Source organism: Pteropus vampyrus, unplaced genomic scaffold, assembly GCF_000151845.1.
Source record: "Pteropus vampyrus isolate Shadow unplaced genomic scaffold, Pvam_2.0 Scaffold294, whole genome shotgun sequence".
NCBI lineage: Eukaryota > Metazoa > Chordata > Mammalia > Chiroptera > Pteropodidae > Pteropus > Pteropus vampyrus.
The window spans coordinates 1,499,434-1,514,739 of NW_011889075.1; the positions used below are offsets into that span (position 1 = coordinate 1,499,434).

Here is a 15,306-nt window from a genome sequence, read left to right on the forward strand (position 1 = left end):
AAAGAAAGACTATTCTTATTTTTTTTAGTCCTGACAATACTTTTTATAAATTATTTTTCATTGCATAATATCATTATATTATAATTTCTCTAAATAGTGACTTTGCAAAGAGTCAAGGGCCTAGAATGAAAACGACATTATAGGGAAGTACAAAGATGGAAAGAATTGTTCATTGATATTGATGCAAATCATTTTAATCAGTCCTAGAAATCAAGCAGAATGATTTTTTTTAAAAGCCAATGTTTTGGTGTAATATTCTGAATGGCAAAAAAGTTTAAGATGAGAAAAAGACTGGCAAGATGCTATATCAAATAAATTAGATAACTAGAGGAAATTTCAGTTAACAGAACCAAAGAAAGAACGAGTGAAGAAGAGTCACACATGGCAAGTTCATCATGGGGCTCTGCAGTCCACAAAAGCCTAACAGGGCTTTCAATAGGTAGCAAGATACACATTTTACCGTGTTTCTTGATGATATTAAACAAAGACGCTAATTTAAAGTATTAAACATGTGTTATATTTGGTATGGCACCTTAGCCTGGGGTTAAAAACATGGATTATGCATACAGAATGGTTTTGAAAAATTATGCAACTTCTCTGCCTCAGTTTACTCATTTATAAACTGGGAAAAATAATAGTGTCTACTGAGTTTCTGTAAGGATTAATGAGTTAATCCATGCAAAATATTTGTAATACTGCCTCACAACTATTAAATAATAGATGTTAAACACTGCCTTCTACATAAAGAAAATAAAACTTGATTTATAACATCATTTGGTTTTAAAAACAAGTCTATCTCCTTTCTTACATAGAACTAAAGTGTAGTTATAGTAATTAAGGTCTGCCATGTTCTCTAAGACAACAATGTACAGATATGAGATGACTTCCACCTTTTCCACCTTACCTTTGGTATTTTCTTCTAGTCCTTTGAAATCATATAGGTTTTGTTTATACAGTCATAGTAATAAAATAGATTTTAATTAATGTATAGTTTTATTTCAAAGTTTATAGAAACCACTTTTATAATTTACTATTTCACCAATTCATTTATCCGAGCACCCTTTAAAACTCCAGTAATTATGGATTTCTAAATAAAATATTTTAATATTTAGGTTATTTTCTTTGAAAGAATCTAAAACAAAATGTTTCAAGTGACATGATCATTTTAAGATGCTCGGTGCCAAATTACTTTCTAAAAGGACCAAAACAATTGATATCCCTAGCAGCCTCGTATCAAATTGTCCAAATAATAGCTTTCTTTGTCTGTATTGGAAAACGATTCTCCACCAGACTCCTGAATATTTGCATGTCTTGAGAACAGAGATAGTATCTCCCTCTCAAGCGAGGGGTAGGCACTCTAACTGCCCACGGTAGAAGAGCCAAGTTTCCACAGCTTGGGGTTCCTCTCATATAACATAAACCACAGCGCGTGCAGGCCTCCCTCTGGGCCCATTGGCAATATTTCCATGGGTTTTGGGGTGAAGGAAACTGAACCAAATATACTGACACTTGTAAGACTTGCTGTGCTCAAAGTAAATAAAATTGTTCATCTCTGACCCAGAGTCTCACGTCTTCTGTCAGCATCCATGAAACTATGTGGCAGGCTCACTTGTTGGCTTGCAAACAGGATAAAATGTTCTCAGTTCCTGATGGCTGCCATGACCCCCCAACACACACACACACACACACACACACACACACACACACACACACACACACACACACACACACACACACACACACGCTCGCCCCATGCCTTAGTTAATCTGACCAGCAAGAAGTCTTGTTGCTTTTCTATTTGAAATTAAGATTACTCATGAGGCTGAATATATCATGTTTGTGAAATGGTTACATATATCTTGGTTCATTTTCATCTTATGTAAAGTGGCGGTGGCATTAATACAAGAGAACGGTGCTTTATAAAAGCAGTGTGCTCCTTTCCTTGCCTTCCTTCTCGCATTAATAGGGACACATACTTCACTTTCTGCCACTTTTCCCTTCATTCATGCCCCAAAAGATATCAACTATTTGCTCTAAGGTATAACCTTTAGAACTATTTCCAACCCAAAACAGTCTGGAGGAAAGGACTATTTAGGAGTGATGATTGCTTAGAATGTCCATTTCAACACACTTACTAAAATTATTATTAAAATTTCTTGAATCAGAGAAATAAAATAAATGCTGGGAAATCATTTCATTAGATTTAATAACCACATCATTTGCTTTTGATTACACAATCTGATCTAATTATGTCAGTACTTTTGGTTTCCTCAGGTTGTTCCCTTGGGATACAATTAAATCCAGAATTCATGATTTGCAAATGCACTAAAAAACTTCAGCTCATTTTATATGAAAGATTGTCTTATCAACATTTACCAGAAAGAGATGCCTTCAGAGTAAGAAATTCCTTCAATTTTTAGTATAAAATGAATGCATAAATGATATATAGGGCAAATAAAAAAATATATAACACAACAGAAAACAGCTACTTTTGGTTAAAAAATTAAAGTTTTGAAATATTTATTTAGGTCATAATCATGTGTAGAAACTGATTTACTTCTGAAATATTCAGATAAAAGAGAATCAATTTTTCTGTTTATTTGTTCTCCAAATGATAGACAAGGCTGAACTGGAGTACCAGTGGAATTTTTTCTCTTGAAAAAAGTTTACCAGGCAATACCTCAATTAGGTAGAAAACAGACTTTGTAATAACAAACTAAAATAAATTTTAACTTTTTAGACAGTATTTTTTTAAAACAGCCACAACACCCATCCATTTAATGCCATCACTCCAGTGTGGACAAGTTTAAGGTGCATGAAAAATGTGCAGTATCTACAGATAAAGACAAAGCAATGGGAAATACATTCAGAAGCTTTCACATTTTTCCAGTAAAGTCAGCTCAGCCTTTGTTATTCAGATTAGTGCTCCAAGGCCCAAAGCTACCTTTTTTCCCTTATTTGAGAAATCTTTTGAATACCAAATACTGTTTCCTATTCAAAACCTGGAATCTGTCATTAGGCAATTTCTAAAATAAGTCTCTTAGCTCTTTCATCCTGATTCTCCTTTCTCTCTGTGATCCCTCCCTTGCCTGATTCACAGATCTGTATCAGTAGGTTGTATTTCTCAGGCTCTGGCCACCTCTTGGAAATTAAATGGGAAACCCACATCTCATTTGGCCACACTACTTTGTCTTTGTTCTCTGTCATTTTGAAAATCATTTCTACATATGAGAATTCTTTGTAAAAATAGAATTGCAGGTTTTGTGCCTGTAAATATTTTTGAAGGTAGCAAGTCAAATATTAATAAAATTCCAACTTCTTGAAGGAATTATTAAATGATGCTAAAGTCAAAGCAGTTGAGTCACACATAACTGACTAGATCAAAGAGATGTGCGGTTACAGGCCTTATTTCTTCTGACATGGTAAAGAAATGCTATCAAGACACAAATCATATTTTAAAAATAGAAACTCATATATTGTACTCCATATGCCTAAGGAGAGTCCTGCTACGGTACCTGTATCTTATACTTAAAACTCTATGAGACCATTAACAACAAAACACCCCAAAGAACACTCAGCCCTGCCTTACTTCTACATAAGACTGGAAAGTTTGAAAGGGTCAGTTTTAAATCACAACCTCAGGTCAAAATCCTGGGGTTTCTATCAAAGTAATGTCACTAAGAAAGCAGTGGGAAAATGTAACTTAAAAAGACCTACCAAAGCACCTTTCTAATTACAGGTCTTCTTGGGGCTTAGAGAAGAGAGGGCTGGGGGTGGGCAAGCAAAGCAGGTAGACCCTGACACGCAGAAACCCATTTAGGATAACCAAGAGTTTGATTTGTCAGATTAAAGACAAAAGTTGATGCAATAAATGGACTGTCAAAGTAGTGACTTGGAGGAATAACAAACAACTTCTAGGAACCAGCATGAAGATGTGATAATACAACCAGGAGTGCGCTGATAAATGTCTAGCAACTGGCTCTGGAAAGCGGGGAAGAGAGGGGAGGGGAGGGGAGGGGAGAAGAGGACCTGATTTTACAGTCCTTGCCAGTACCTGTGATACACACTGCCGCCATGGCAGAACAGAGTTGGGAAAAAGACATACACACCATGAGGGAAGCTCCAACTACGTGAGTGATTACTAACGTGGGATTGAGTACTATTGGAAAGAAGAGTACTTAAAAGAGTAATAAATAAAGGATCTCAAGAATATAAAGTATCAACACTTCTTTGACACTTAATCATACTTGGCCAGATTACTGCTTAGTTTTATTTTATATCCTAATAGGACTATTTATCTATCAGATGTTTAAATATTATTCGAAGCAACTAATAAATGAAGTACTATCAACCAATGAACATATAACAAGCATCACCACCACTCTAACAGCAAAAGACAATTCTTATCTAAAACTGAACCTGAATTGCATAAAAGGCCAGTCAGAAAGAGAGTAGCACTGCAGTGCACTGCTACCTCTGTGGCACTTACGTGAGACTGGAGAAAGGCATCCTCTTGGAGGGTTCATAGCTGGGGGTGCAGAACACAGGTTGCATTTTACCCCAATTCTCCTTCTCAACAAGACACTTAAAAACAGTGGCCTTGAGAATAATATTGCTTTTCAGTGTTTACTAATTATACCTGTTAAGTGCATACGTTCTGAACAAAAAGTTTTATCTTATGGATATTGTAAACATTTAAAAGAACTTTATATGAAGCAATTACCTCTGAGAATAAAGATGGTTAGGAACAGAGAAAATATTTGTTGACAGTGGTAATAATGTTAAACATCTTCGTAAAAATGCCAGGAACTAGATATGTGCTGACCCTGGTTACAAATAGAGGACTGTAGCTATCAACCATCTGAATCATGAAGTACATGTAACTCTACATGTAAATCATACTCAAAAGAGAGCTCCTTGCGAGCAGGGCAGGTGACCTGGAAAGAGTACAAACAGGCATTACCAGCACCACAGGTGTAAATGCGAAAAGGTTTACTGGAAAAGATCTCACAGACAGGGAAGGAGCAGACATAGCTGGACTAGATGCACCACTGAAAGGGGTCCAGGAGAATGGCCCCATCCCTTTGGCACTTTAGACATTTATAAGAAGGGCAGGGGAGAAGGTGCAGAGACCATCGTAAATAATGAACAACAAGAACTTCCTAATCAAATGAGGCCAGGTCAGAAAAAGGCAGCCTGCCGAGAGGTAAGAAGTACTTCCAGCAAGCAAACTCAGCAAATCATTAAGCATGCTTCTAAAGGCCAAGCTGTCCTCAGGCATCTTTGCACTCAGGACATCTAATTCGGTTCCCATTCCAGTGTTCTAAACTTGAAGTTTAGATCTCCTGAAATGCTCTGGAGTACTAAAGTAACAACCTAACGCAAAATGAAATTGAAAATGTGGCAAGAACCTGACAGATATTAACACTGACATCCATTTGCTGGAAACAATGTAGAAAGTGAGATTATAAACAAGTAGAAGTGGCTGCAGAGGAAATAGCACCTGAGTTTGAGGCCTTATATTCTTTAAAGATCATAAGTTGGAACTGTGAAATACTTTTTACTTCAAGAACTGCAATAGCTACATTCAGATAAGTATGAATTTCCTTTGCAGTTTAAAAGACAAAAGAATTTGAATTACATAGTTTCCTCTTCCCAAAATTTTTATTTTGAAAAATTTCAAATCTACAAAAAATTGAATAAATATGCTCAAAACAATATAACCGTCACCTAAATTCACTAACTACTAACATTCACCTTTACTCTCTTATATGTTTATTATTGAATCTTGGAGATTAAGTTTTTATTGATATGCTTAAAGGTGACTTAAAGATAGTAAATTATTTTCAAAAATAGAAAATGGAATCCAATTTTCTAGGTTTATTTTAAATTTGGAGAAACTTTTATGAGGAAATGATGGCAGCACATGTCTTAATTTTCAATTACCACTTGCACTTATTTCTGTCCAACTTTTCTGATGTTTTAAGCGGGGAGGAAGGGGGAGAGAGAGAGAGAGAGAGAGAGGGAGAGGGAGAGAGAGGGAAGGAGGGAGAAAGAGAGGAAGAGAAGGGAGAAGGGTGAGGGAGAGAGAGAGGGAGAGAAAAGGGGTTGGGGATTAAGTTTAAATTGCAAAAGATTAGAAATTTAGTCCCAGAGATTCTGCAATTATTTTTCAATACAGTACAAATAAAAATATCCTTGGTTTCACAGATTACAATATAATTTTATAAAAGTTTTCACAGAGGTAAATGACTAATGACCCATCTAAAAAGGATAAGGTTTGGTCTTTCAGAGAATGTTGAAAGCCTCAAGGCAAGTCTAAAATCAAATTAGAAAGAATAAATATATAACTTTTGTTTAGTAAAAGCATACTTAACTAAAGGTTTTCTGAAGTCTATAAAAATAAATATATTTCACAATTGCACATATTCCAAGATTTGGATGTACTAATTCCAAAAAAAAAAAAAAAAAGTATAATTTTACAGGCTAATGGATCATGAACAATGAAATTCAAACTCTTCAAGAAAGTGAAGTACCATGGATGGTGCTTATTATATATTCTTTATTTTGGACATTTTCCACATTCTTAATGGGAATGTTAAATAAATGTAATTCTACCAAACTTAATCTTTTGTCTCATAAATGGAAGCAAATAAATTAAAGGTGTATTTATATACCCATGATTACCACACTTCAGAAAATCATTAGATCTGTTATTAATGTTTAATTTACCAGCCTTTATTGAGAACCCAACTTCAAATGAAGGCACTAGACACAAAGACATTCAACTGGTGTGTCCATTTTCAGGGGGCAAGTGATTCCAACCCTTTCCTCTGAAAGTGCATCAAACTGTTTAATAAAAGACACTGTGCATTTATAAAACCGAATATAAAAAATTTTGAATTAAAATATTTAAATCGATCTTCAAGTAATTTGTAAGGCTGTTGGGTGTTGAAGCAAGAATGGCAGAGAAGTAATGCAAAGAAATATTATTTAAAGTAAAGGACACCATACAACCTCAGTTTTGGAGTGTATGTGTCTGTTTAGTAATTTTTTAAAATACTATAGGGGGTTTTTTCCCCACCATTAAGTCATCTTATAAAAGATTAAACTAATGCCAAAGTACATAGAATAAAATTTGGAAGTCTCATTTCACCTCTACGATTCTTCTCCAAGGCCCCTCCTTAGAATTAATGATGGTTGCAATTTAGAAAACATTCCTTCAGTTGCCTTTTTATGACTATAAATGCATAATACGTTCATATACTCGAGTGTAATTTTCATATGAAATATATTATACATTCTCTATGAAACTTTTTCTTTTGATTTAACAACATATCTTGGAAATCTTATACTGTCATCTCAATTGTTTTAATGGCTAGAGTATCCCATAGTACAAATATAAAATAATTGGTATAGTCATTCCTCCATTAGCAAACATAGTTAACTTGTTTCTAGTATTTTTCTAATGCAACAATTAACATACTTTTCCATGTGCAAATATTTGTGTAGGCAATCTTCACATTAGAGAAAATTTTAAATCATAGCTATTGCTAAATATACTTTCTAAAAGGCTTCATCAATTATATTCCAAACTACAGTACACAAGTGTGCATACTGGGCCTCATTCTTGAGGACAGGAATCTTCTTTTTGACTAGGCGATGGTCATTGCCTATCCCAGTTTGTTATATACTGTATATGTGCAAAAAGTCGTTTGGAATTGAAGCGAGACACTTTACATGTGAATATTCACAGAAAGAAGATATATAGATTACAACTGGCAACTTAAAATGTATATTTGTAACATTTATGTAGCATTAACTCCCACAGTTTGACCTGCTCTCTCAAATGGTGACATTCAAAAACATACATATTTTAACTTTGTTCAACATGAATTTTGTTACTCCTTAATCGATAATTTTAAAATGTGAAATACAATTTATCTTTTCAAAATGATCCCAAGGAAAAGTTTAATCTTATCTAGTATATATTAGTTCCTGATATTATTAATTTCTATGAATCATATAGAGCTGAAAACGTGGCATTCATTTTTTAAATTAAGATATAGCTGACCTGTAACATTACATTAGTTTAAAGCATACAACATTATGATTTGAGATTTGCATGTATTCTGAAATAATCACCATAATATGTCTTGATAGTTAACATTCATCACCCACAGTTATTACATTTTCCTTTCCTGTGATGAGAACTTTTAAGATCTACCCTCTTGGAAACTTTCAAATATACAACGCAGTCTTATTAACTATAGTCACCATGCTGTACATTACACCGCAGGACTGTTATTTTATAACTGGAAGTCTGTAACTTTTTCACCTTCACCCATTTTGCTAACCCCCATCGCTGCCTATCATAACCACCAACCTGTTCTCTGTATCTATGAGTTGTTTTTGTTTCTATTTTTTTCTAGATTCCACATACAAGTGAAAGCACATATTTATTTTTCTCTGTCTGACTTATTTAACATAATGCTCTCAAGGTCCACCTATATTGTTGCAAATGAAAAGGTTTCCTTCTTTTTATGGCTGAACAATATTCCATTGTGTGTGTATATTTAAGTTGGACACTGACAGTTAAGTTGTTCCCAAGTTTGGGCTATTAAAAACAATGATGCAACGAACATGAAGATGTATATATATTTTTGAGTTAGAGATTTTGTTTCCATGCTTTTTCAAATTCAACTCATGAGCACATGAACCACTACCCCTTGGGGCGGACACTGAGCACAATCTGATAAAGTGAGAACCTGATAGAAGCCATGAACCTTTTCTTAGAAGCAAGCTCATAAAAAAAAAAAAGTCTTCCTTATAAATTCAGGGAGTCCTCATCCATCTATCAGCTTATTTATTTATTCGATGACTGAATGTCTATGACGTGCCAAGCACTGTCCTAGGCATCTGAGACACAAGTTAAGAAAACAAATGATATTTCTGCTTTTTTCTGAAACTTACATATTAACAGGCAGAGACAGAAAACATACAATAAATGTAATAAGTAAATTATATGTGTGTAAGAAAAGGCTATTAAAAAGAGTAAGGTAAGGTGAACTAGAAATGCATTAAGTGTGAAAAGTGGGGATGAAATAGGGGCAGCAAGTTAAAGATGTAAACAGAAGTGTCAATGAGAAGGAGAGTCCGGCAAAGATGTGAAGAGCTGGCAGACTTGAGCATGGAAACGTCTAAGGAAAGAGCATTCCAGGCAGAGGACAAGACCCTGCTCATGCCAGGAAGAGATCTCACAGATTTCCCAAAACACATCCAAGAACACCCGCCCCACCCCTGGGAATATCAGTTTATGGAGAATCTATCTTTGTCCATGCAATTACAGTAAACTAAATAATAGCATGGGTTTTAGAGCTAGAAAGCCCTAAGTTTGAACATGTTATACGTACTATGTGACCTTTAGCAAGTTATATGACTTAAGACTCATGTTTCCCATTCACAAAATGGGAATAATCATGCTAAACTCTGCCTCACAGGTTCTGTATAAGGACAATGCATATAAAGAGCATTGAGGACCTAATACACATAATAATGGTTATGGTCAACAATACTGTTTTATAACTTCAAAGTTGCTAAGAAACTATATTTAATTGTTCTCACTACAAAGAAAAAATGATAATTACATGATGTGATAGCAATGTCAGCTAATGCTACGGTGGCAATCATATTGTAATATATATCCATGTATTGAATCAACACTTTATACAACTTAAACTTACACAATGTTATACACTACTTAAATCTCAATAGTACATTCATAAATATATAAATGTGTCCTTAGTTTAAAAAAAATTTAGCAGAATAAAATTCAAGAAATGATAGTTCATATAACTATTAACCAAAAATTACCCTAATACAATAGAGAGATGCACATATACACAGACAAACACACACACACAAATACACGCACTCACTCTTGAGGTTTACAAAAAAAAAAATCCAGCCCATATTTTTATTTTTAAAACTGTTTTTATTAGGAGTATCAAAACTTGAGTTAAATTATGTAACAATTACTGAGGTTTTCCAGACAACCAGACAACCTTAAAATCAAAATGATTTTTTAAAATTTATAGAATTGTTATTATATTTCAAATAATAACAACCTGGAAAATTAAAAAGTTCCTTAACATGAAGAGAGATTTCAACAGAATCATTTGGAATAAGAATCAAGCCCAATATTATTTAATATATTCACAATAATCTGTTGGGAAAAAAAACAAGAAGATATATTGCAGTAATACAAAATCATTTAGATCAATAGAAACCAAAAGCGTCTTTGCAAGACTCCAGAAGGAACTAATCAAATATGAAGCATGATGAAATCTGGCTTATTAATAATGCAAAGTAATCAAGGTTCTCTTTAACTTTAAATTTTGAACAAACAGCCCTATCAAATGAGCAAATGGCTTTTCCCATCAGCAGGCAAGTAAGCAACAATCCCTCCTGTCGTTTAAAAAAAAATAAATACTTTCCTCGTTTCTCTTAGGAGTCTATGTTTTTTACTTCCCATTTGTTCCTCAACCCCACTAGAAATCTGATGTATGTCCCTCCATTCTATTGAAATTGCTCAGAGCCATTTTAATGTCTCAATTACAGACAATCACATCTTGATTATTACCAAGAGCAACTGATTCTACCTCCTAATATCTATCCAGTTTATTCTTTCTATCTCCACTGCAACTGCCTGTTTAGGACATTTAGGACGTTGCTTCTTATTCTTCTAATCAGGCTTTCTCTTCTCAAATTTATTTTCAGTATACTTTAGTGGTTAAAAAAACATGTATTTTGAACCAATTTCACCCCTCTTCTCCATCATCAATATTGTCTCCAAATGTTATATTTGGATACTTTCATATCCTGGGCCCAATTTAAATTCTAGTATCTATCTTGTCCACACATGAACACTAAACTCTCAACACACCAGATTATTCACGACAAAAAGCTACCTGGCTCTAGCAGGTTACCACTGGAATCCTTCAAGACCCAAAGTGAATACCATCTACTTATTCAAAGCAGTCCTAGCGTTTTGGGTAGAGTCCCAAAACATCTGCTTGTCACATCCAGTAAAACATTCACCTGATGCCTTTCACCCACTTCATCACAAGGACAACAATCCCCATCTTCTGCTGACTCGGGCGACTCTAAGGTACCTGTGACCAGAGGCGGAATTATTTTGGTCAACACTTGAGCACCAGTGCCCACAGTCAATACTACAGAAATAACTGAACGAAAACAAAAGGGCAATTTTAGTATTATATTCTCAACTGTAGAATAAACTGGCTTTGGAATCAAACTCAACTATTTTTAACTTATATCTCCATCACTTGCTAGGTAGGTAAGACTATGCAAGTAGTTTAGTTAAAAAGATGAGCTTCCACATCTTTAAACAGAAATAGCAATGCCTACCTCACCCACAGATTATGAATGGTAAATGCTTAGCACAAATCCTGATGCATAGTAAACATTCAACGAATTGAGTTTTTTCAATGTTTGTAGCATTTCAGACATGAATATTAAACAACTGAAAAAAACATTCAACAGGAATCCACCTTCTGCATACTCTTTTTGGCTTACTCTATACCAAAATGGCCCTTTGAAGAAAGGATTCTTTTTCAAAAAAGAAATAAAGAGAATAAAAATAGTTGTAGTGCTATAGAATCCACTTCTATAATTTAAATAAGCAACTTGAGTATCAATAATTACATGATTATTTTTAAATGTTTAATTTTTAAATCTTTTCTAAGTAACAATAACAGTACATTAAGTTTAAGAACTAAAATTAAATAAATATTCATGCTGTACAAATGAATGTTCCTCTTTGCAAATGTACCTCACTCACAGTGTGAAGAACGTGGAAGGCCCTCAATAAGTTCTAGCTAAGAGATCACTCATAACCATGGGGAGGAGCAAAATGAGGTCAATCCAGAGCATCTTGGAGGAGGGAGGGGGTGTGGCAACCATATGGCACAGGAAAGAAGAAACATACACCCTATATCAGCATATGGAAGCAAGGGAGAGCTGGGAAAGGAGTTGGAATATATGACACAACCAGAAAAAGTTAGGTGGGAAACACCCCAAAATGTGCTTCAGGCAATAAAACCACTTCCCAGCGCACCTCTCCGACTGCCCCAACTTTCAAGATAGAAAGCAAAATTAAGGAAATACCTCTCCCAGCTCCACTTGCCCCCAGTTATTATGAAATTTTAAGTTAGTGTGATTTACAGGAGTATTCTTATGAATAAGCCTATTAAGTTCAGAGACAACACAAAGAGCCCTAAGTCACCAAAATTTCCTCTACTCACAAATACCCATGATTGCTTCACTGCTCAAGATGCCTAAAATTCTACAAATTGCTTTTATTTCAAGCATTAAGTTTGGATGTGAAGGACAGAAAAGCACAAATGAATTATTCAAAATAAAGATGAAAGTGATGTGGCCCTCCACTGTTCAGATGGAAGGAGGAGGCTGCCATATAGAAGCTCCCAGGGTAAAGAGGGCAGAATCCAGCCAGTGGACAAAGGGACCAGGCAAGGATAAGAGGTGCTGGCTCTGCTAACTCAATGGTGAGGGAAGGAGGGCAAGAACTAATTCTATTCTACAAAACTTATAAACTAAAAGAAACTGTGCCGAAACATTAAACTAAAGAATTTTATGTAATCTTACACACACACACACACACACACACATACACACACACACACACACACTAAAAATAACTATGGAAAAGCCGATGAAAATCGGTTAACAATGCAAAACATTGAACCAATGAAGGAAACAAATACAGCCGAGGCTGGGATTAATAAGAAAAAGAATGCAGAGCAAATAATTCTTTAAAAATCAAAGAGTATATGTAGAAATTTTATTTTAGAAGATATCGTCTTACTTTTTAGAATCAGACAAAAGGCTTATATATTTAACTTAAAATGTAAAGATTCTAAATGAATTTGAAATACAAAACATCATAAAAATTCCCTTTATACTTTAGAGCCAAAAATTAATACAGTACAGAACCTGAAAAAGACTATTAGTTTGAATGAGGAAAAGAACTAGCAAAATCTCAGAAGCTTAGAAAGCAAACACATATATGTGCTGGCTAAAGTCTTTATGCACTGAGGTAACTGGAATATATTCACGAATTGAAGTTCTAGTTATGTTTACTTTAATCTAGATATCCCTTTTAAATTTAAAACATCAAGCTAGATGAGCAGCACTATAGCCACAAGAAAATAAAAACATTTACAAGTAAATTGTTTTGCTTACAGAACAGAAAATTAGTCATAATGCTAATACTTATTAAGAAACATTTTATTTAAAGTGTTTACAGTTCTAGTACTATCAAAAAAAATATGCTGATTGTCTATCCTGGCTTTATTTTTTGTAATTATCAAAGGATTTTAACAATATATATAAAACTTTATGAAAAGTGTAACCACCTAATACATGTGGAAAATACAAAAAGAATACTGATTATACACTAAGAATTTGTTTTGAATATAAATAATCATAATCTAGAATTTATAGCATTCAAATAGACTGTTGTATACAATTTACTTATTATTCTATCCAATAAGGCCTTATATTTAAAGATACAAAACAGGTTGGGTTCCTAATGAGTAGAACAGGACCACAGAAAATTTGTAGCATTCAGGAGGACATGGTGAGTGGCAGAGAACAACAATAAATATTACATTAGGTTTTGATTAGCACAATATATAATTAAAATAACTAACATTTATTGAATATTGAGCTACATAATTTTATCTAATCCTTACTAAAGTCTATCAGAAAGGTTCTATTATCTATCACTTTTACAAATAAGAAAACTGAAACAGGAAAGTCAAATCAATGTGACCAAGGTCCCACAGCTAAGGGCAACAAAAATCTAACTTTTTCTGGGTCAAGAGTATAAAATGTTACCATTGTGATATGATCATTAAAGCTATTAGGAAGAAAGAGGCAATGTCTCCAATTGTTCAGATGAAGAAATGGCAGCTGGGAGAGGTCAGACTAATAAATCCCTCAGAGGGAATCCAATCTAAGCCTCTGACTGTGGGCACATGACCCGACTTCCTCATAAGGAGGGAACAACGAAACATCTTACTCACTGTAATAAAAACCGCATCCAAGTAAGGTGACAAAAACTGGTATATTGTAGAAAGATCATTAACTGAAATAAATGATTTGGATTTCCTCAAGATTTTACCACAATTCTTTTTTCCATAGAGACTTTTGGAATATTCGTTTTCATTAAGTAACATTTCAGTCCAGGTTCTGCTCTTCCAAGAAACTAAAGATTAAGCAGTTTGTTCAAGATTCCCGTTAAGAATTATGAACTAGGATCCAATTTTGTTTTACCTAACATCCCTGTTCCAAATACTCCATTTTTAAGCACGGTGATGTCCTAGAGCAAGCTTTCAATATACAGGTGATCAGAGACTAAATTAAGTAATGACATACTGCTGATTCAAAAGGTGGGGGTCACCTGAGGCAGAAGAAATAGAATATTTATTTGAAAGGAAGGCATGAGATCATAGTAGGAGACAAGGCCTAAAAAAGTTCAACTGGAATTTGGGTTGCAGAGTGCATAGTTTACCAAGCTGATGAGTTTAATTTTAAATCAGAGTTCAGCAGGGAGTTTCTTCATGCTTTTATACTTGAAGGTGATGTAATACAAGTGGTGGCTTGAAAGATTAAGCAAATAGGAAAATGCAGAATTGATTAAAGAAGGAACAGATGGTAGAGGAAGACAAATATTACATCAGTCCAGTTAAAAGGAATATGGCTGAAATTAGGACACGTGCTATGAAAGTAGAAAGATACATATATATATATATATATATATATATATATATATATATATATATATATACATATGCAATAGTAAAAGGTATAATATATAATACCTGGCAATAGATAAAACATGAAGGAGTAGAAAGAAGAGAAAGGAACAAGTATGAACCCTGGAAAACTCATGGCAAAATTACAAGAAATAAGAAAATCATAGACAATTAAAATTTTCTAGGTCTAGGAAATATTTGGAAATTAACTACGCACAATTTCACAGGAGGTGAGGTCATTCTGGCTTACGGAGGCTGCAATGTATTACACAGCCAGATGGCAAGTCAGGTCCAAAACAGAGAAATTCAACTCACACTGCCCTTCAAAGTAGGGACCACTCCCCCTCTTCTACATTAGGGAGAATGTGAAATACAGTTCAAAGACTTCTAAACAGAAGTAATCTGCTAGTATCTGTGGGCAAGTATAAGGCTCACGTGATGGGAA

At 34.3% G+C, this 15,306-nt stretch overlaps 1 protein-coding gene across 1 annotated transcript in view; it reads right to left on the reverse strand.

Annotated features, from left to right (window-relative positions):
* PARD3 (par-3 family cell polarity regulator) overlaps window positions 1–15,306 on the reverse strand; it is a gene marked incomplete at its 5' end in the record, with an annotated part of 522,521 nt that overhangs the window by 288,231 nt on the left and 218,984 nt on the right. The gene's annotated exons all lie outside the window — the stretch shown is intronic.